Raw genomic sequence first — 6,000 nt, 5'->3', positions numbered from 1 at the left:
GAGGGGAGGAGAATTAAGTGAGGGGGCAGGGGAAGATGGGAAAGGATGGGAAGGGGAAACTGTTAGGTTTTTAAAAAGAGGTAGCCGAGTAAGAACTGCAGCACGCACGTGGTATTCAAAACTCATGAAACTTCTCCAGACTTCCTCCAAGAGACTTGCCTCCTCCAGACTTCATCGAAGGACTCAACACCCAAGTGACAGCTGCAGCCTGCTGCCTTCTCCCAGCATGGACCACATCCCAGCCTTTTACCCCTAGGACGCCCCTTGCCAGCAGGAAGTAGCCAGAGAGAGTCTCACCCTTTTTCATAATTATCAAAAGGCTGGAATGTAAGGTCCATTCCTGGACAGGGAACAGACCTCGCCCAGTACCTGCATTACCTAGGCAACTGGGACACCTAGAAGAGGTCACATCTGCATCCACTGAGGTCACATCTTAACCTGATGTGGCCACACCTTTCTCCCACCTGATCCCACTTCCCTTTACCTGGACACACCCTTCCCCACCCCCTACCCTATATAAGGCCTAAACCGGGACCAGAGGGCCCTTTTTCTTTTGCTGGCCGCGTGGAGTGCCAACCTTGCCTGGTCCCAGCAGGTCTACTGAATAAACCTACCCCTTACCTGAATACCACCTGTGTGTGTGGTGCAGTTCTTACTCGGCTACCTCTTTTTAAAAACCTAACAGAAACAAAGGAGGCGGCTACAATGCTTGATAAGAAATGTACTCATTATCTTGCCCATGTAATTGTAACCCCTCTGTCCAGTATTTTTACAATAAAAAGCTTATTTAAAAAAAATGCAAACATGACAGCTGGATTTCAAGTAGGAAATCTTCACTCACAGTCCATCATTGTGACCCTATTCACTAATCTTCCAGGGTCCAGGTATTATAGACAGTAATGCAAAAAGCAAATAACTGTTTTCTTCTATTTCAACACAATACACTTCTGATAACAAATATATGGAAATTTCCCGCATACCAATCCAACAGAAGATACCAATAGGGTATCCTAAAATTTAACTCATTTGTAACTTTAACTAAATTTGTGCTGACTTCACTAAGACTAGTCTTAATCTTACAAGCCTGTCTCCACTTCAACTGTCAGTTTGGAAGCCCTAGATTCTGACAGATCAGCTGTCAATTGTGGTTCTCAGGACATTTTTGGATTAAACTGTCCTAGGATGTCTTACAGAATTTAAGAAAGTGCTTTATTTACATTTATTAAGTTATCATAAAAGATACTATAAAGGATACAGATGAAGAGATGTATTAGGAGAAGGACATACAGGCATGCCAAGAATTTCAGTCATCAGTATCAACCTAGAAGCTCATCAAAGCTCAAGGATCCACAGTTTATATGCAGCTTAATTTCCAATTCCTCCTTCTTCTCCTTTCTGAAGGTCAGTGAAAAGGATTGAAAACTCAAATATTCTAGTAATTTACTTGGTCTTTTTGGTGATCAGCCCTATATCTAGGCTGTCTAGGCCCTACCACATTCTGAGTCATCGTTTTAGCATAAGCTATTTGCAATCAAAGAGGATCTCAAAATGCAAAACAAAAAGCCATTGCCATCACTCCGGAAATTCCAAGACTTAAAAATAATTTTGGTTTGATTTGCCTTTGTGTAACTTGGACTGGCTCCACCCTCCTCTGTGCTTATATTATAGTCATGAACAACCACATGTGGCAATTCTAATTAAGGAGCCTGGTGGCAAAAATGGAAAACAAACAGTAAATAATAAAGAGCAAATAAAAGAATTTCATGTTATATCATATTATGTTTTTGGATTTAGTTTCAATTCTCTAAGTCAATTCTTGGGGCAAATAAGTTTCAGGATTTGTTTATTTGTTTTTTTGTTAAGTTCCAGTAGTGGGTCTTGAAACTCAGGGCCTGAGTGCATTCCTTTGACTCTTTCAGCTCAAGACTGACACTCTACCAATTAAGCCACAGCTCTATTTCTGACTTTTTGCTGGGTAATTGAAGATAAGAATCTCATAGACTTTCCTATCCTGGCTGGCTTCAAACCACAATTCTCTCATCTCAGCCTTCTGAGTAGCTAGGATTACAGGAGTGAGCCAACAGTGCCTGGCTGAGACTAAGCTTTTGAGGTGCAAACTTGGGGTTTCCTTTTCTTTTTCCACTTGGGATTTCCTGTATTTTAGAAAACAAATCAAGTGACCCCAATATCAACCATATTGTCATATAATACTCATTCTTTGGAGGTTGAGACAGGAGGATGGCTAGACTGTGTTGCATAGTGAGTAGGTCAGCCTGAACTCCTTAGCAAGACCCTGTTTCAAAACAGAGACTGCTGGACAGCAGTGGTTCATGCCTGTAATCCTAGCTACTCAGGATGAGATATGAAGATCATGTGAATCCAGCCAGGGTGAGAAAATTCATGACACTCTTAACTCCAATTAACCTCTAAAAAGCTGGGCATGGAAGTGTGACTCAAGTGCTAGAGTGCCAGCCTTAAGTGTCAGCATGTCAGGCCCTAAATTCAAGCCCCAGTATAGATACAAAAACAAAACAGAACAAAAAAGCCACACTATATTGCTTGAATTCAGCTGAAGTCAAAACTTTGGTTTTAACTGGGTACTGGTAGCTCATGCCTCTAATCCTAGCTCAGGAGGCTGAGATCTGAGGATAGGGCTTGAATACAGGCCCAGCTGAAAAGTCCGTGAGACTCCTATCTCTAATAAACTACTCAGAAAAAGCCAGAAGTGGTGTTGTAGCTCAAGTGGTAGCACACTAGCCTTGAGCAAGAAGCTCAGGGACAACGCCCAGGCCCAGAGTTAAAGCCCTGACTGGCTTGAAAAAAAAAAAAAATTGGGTTTTATGTAATTTCCTTTAATATTTATTATCATGCTCAATAATAATGTGTTATGAGAAAATATTCAAAGATGCTTGTACAACAACAGTTGAAATATTTTAAATTATCCTTACCTAGTCATTCATTGCTGTTTTTTTTTCAAATTGGGCACAATTTGTTCTAGGAATTGTTTTTTTTTTGGGTCTGGTCGTGGGGCCTGAACTCTGGGCCTGGGTGCTATCCCTCAGCTCTTCAGCTCAAGGCTAGCGCTCTACCACTTGAGCCATAGCGCCACTTCCGGCTTTTTGTTTATGTGGTGCTGGGGAATCAAACCCAGGGCCTCATGCATGCAAGGCAAGCGCTCTACCACTGAGCCACCTTCCCAGCCCCTAGGAATTGTTTTTTGAAATATTAAAGTTATTTTAGACTTTACAGTTCTTGATATCTTGAGGAAAGAAAGCAATCTCAATTTAAACAAGCTTGTATTATTTTCAAGGGCTCTACTTTGAGAATTAAAATATTTCAGTATCAGATCTCATTAAGATAACTCAAAACATTGTCACAAAATTGATCAAAATCCTCAGTTTTTCTTCAGCTGGGGATACAAGGTGTAATGGGGAAAAAAAAAGAATTACAGCTACTTTGGTGCAATTTGAATCACAACATCCAAAAAAAATAAAAAGAAGAAAATCACAACATTTTAAAGATCTTAATTGGCTTTAATACTGAATCTAGAATTGGGCAGTCACTTCATTCTGTAAATAGTATGTGTCTACGTGATGAGCTTAGTACAACAGCTTTTTTTGTTTGTTTTGTTTTTTAAGGCTGAAGAAAGCAGAAACAACAGGTCTGTTCAATTACTTTCTTTATAGGTAGGCACAAAAAGATAGATGAAAGCAAAATTAACTGGATGACTTTAGATTGTTGAAGGGTTTTTGCATGATTGAAGAATTAAATGTTGTAAAGTTTGAAACAATGGGAGCTTCACTATCACTTTGAATAGTCTCTTTGGGACACTTGGCTGCCATTCCAATTCCTTTCTTTTTTTAATTTGCCCCATTTGGGGGCTTGAACTCAGGGCCTGGGTGCTGTCTCTGAGCTTTTATGCTCAAAGCTAGTGCTCTACCACTTGAGCCACAGCTTTATGTCTGGATTTTTTTTTTTTTTTTGGTGCTTAACTGGAGATAAGGGTTTTACACTTTCCTGCCCAGGCTGGCTTGGAACACTGATCCTCAGATCTCAGCCTCCTGAGTAGCTATGATTGCAGGTGTGAGTCACCATTGCCCAGCTTCTTCATTTCTCAGAAAGTCATAGAACAATTTAGTTGGTTTAGTGATGAGAGTGATTCTGCTTTCTTAGTCTGGGTCTGTGGGGTCCAGCAGAAGTTTAGTCCAAAATAATGGCTCCCCCAATTTTTATTTAACAAAGTTTGCACTGTGTATTTAGTTTTAAGAGTATTATCCAGTTAAATGTATAATTGTTGAAAATTGGCAGTATCACTACTTTTTACTTACTTACATTTTCTGAGTTACTATTTTTAACAGAAAGCAAAGCAAAAGGATAAAACAGTTCATGATGCCACTTCCTTAAAATACATTGTAGTAAAATTCATATCCTTTATACCTCAAACCTAGGATCTCATGTATGTTAAACAAATGCTCTACCACTTGATCTATGCCCCTAACTCAAGTATGCTTTTTTGTTTTTTCTGTCTTCTTTAATCAGTGCAGGGAATCAAACTCAGGGCTAAAAGCATATGTGGCAACTACTCGAACATTGAGCTTCAACACAAGTCATTATTGGACCTGAAACCCATAATTCTCTAGGGAAGAGGTCTCCAAAAGGCTGGCTTTTAGGTACCAAGTTTGTGAGAATGAAAGAAGTTTTGGGCCACATTGAAGTGTCTTAAAAGTTTATTAGTAAAGCAAAGCAAAGCAGAGCCACATTCAGACATGGGTGTGGGCACCCATGTCTAATATAATAAGTATGAGTTGCACTACTATCATAGGTATTTATGGTGGAAAAAGTAGGTTGAAGACTTGGCTCAAATTTACCTTTGGATAAGTGCTCTGTTTTGACATCCAGTTTTTTATAGTTCAATTTTTATTGTAAAGGTGATCTACAGAGGGTTTAGTTACATAAATCAGGTATTGAGTACACCCCTCCCTCATTTTCTCCCGAGTTTTCCCTCCCGACTCTCCTTCCCCCAAGTTATACAGTTCATTTCCAACACAGTGTCTAGTGAGTATCACTGCTGAATTAGTTCACCTTTTGTCTCACCATTTCTTTCTTTTTTTGGGGGGGTCCAGTATGGGGCCTGAAATCTGGGCCTGGGCGCTGTCCCTCAGCTCTTCAGCTCAAGGCTAGCGCTCTTACCACTTGAGCCACAGCGCCACTTCTGGCTTTTCTCTTTTTGCTTATGTGGTGCTGAGGAATCGAACCCAGGGCCTCATGCATGCAAGGCAAGCGCTCTACCACTGAGCCACCTTCCCAGCCCCTTGTCTCACCATTTCTGTGCTTCTCCTTCCCGTCCCCAAATTAGATAAACTTACATACAAGATAAAGGGTACAGAAATTTAAAAAAAGCTAGAAAAGGGGAAATACACAGAACAAACAAGAACTGCAAAAATAAAAATAAAACCTCGTTTCCACTTCTTGTTTATTTTGACAAGCATCATTTTATATGGTCATCTGCACATACCTATTGGGCCCTTTTGATCCTTTTCTAAGAATATCCTCCTTTGGTCTCAGTGTGTGAATGTTTAGAATCCTGTTTCTCACGTTCAAGTGTAAATTTTCATCTTTTACCATCCATTGAGTTTACTCATAAATTTATAGGCATGTTCTAATTATTACAAATGAGGGAAAACACCTGGGTCTGGCTTACTTTGCTCAATATATTTTTTCCAAGTCTTTCTAGTTCCTTACAAATGGGGCAGTTTCTTACAAATGGGGCAGTTCCTTACAAGTGGGGCAGTTCCTTACAAATGGGGCAGTTCCTTACAAATGGGGCAGTTCCTTACAAATGGGGCAGTTCCTTATGTCATTCTTTCTGATGGAAGCATAGAATTCCACGTATTCTTGATCCATTCATTTACTGAGGGGCATCTGGGTTGATTTCATATCTTAGCTATGGTAAACAATGTTGCAATGAACATGGTTGTGCTGGTGGCTTTAGTGTGGCCT

The sequence above is a fragment of the Dipodomys spectabilis genome, unplaced genomic scaffold (assembly GCF_019054845.1).
Source record: "Dipodomys spectabilis isolate Male_0828 unplaced genomic scaffold, ASM1905484v1 ptg000506l, whole genome shotgun sequence".
In the NCBI taxonomy this organism is placed as follows: Eukaryota; Metazoa; Chordata; class Mammalia; order Rodentia; family Heteromyidae; genus Dipodomys; species Dipodomys spectabilis.
The sequence above is the reverse complement of the archived record's forward strand: the minus strand, read 5'-3'. Positions refer to the sequence as shown.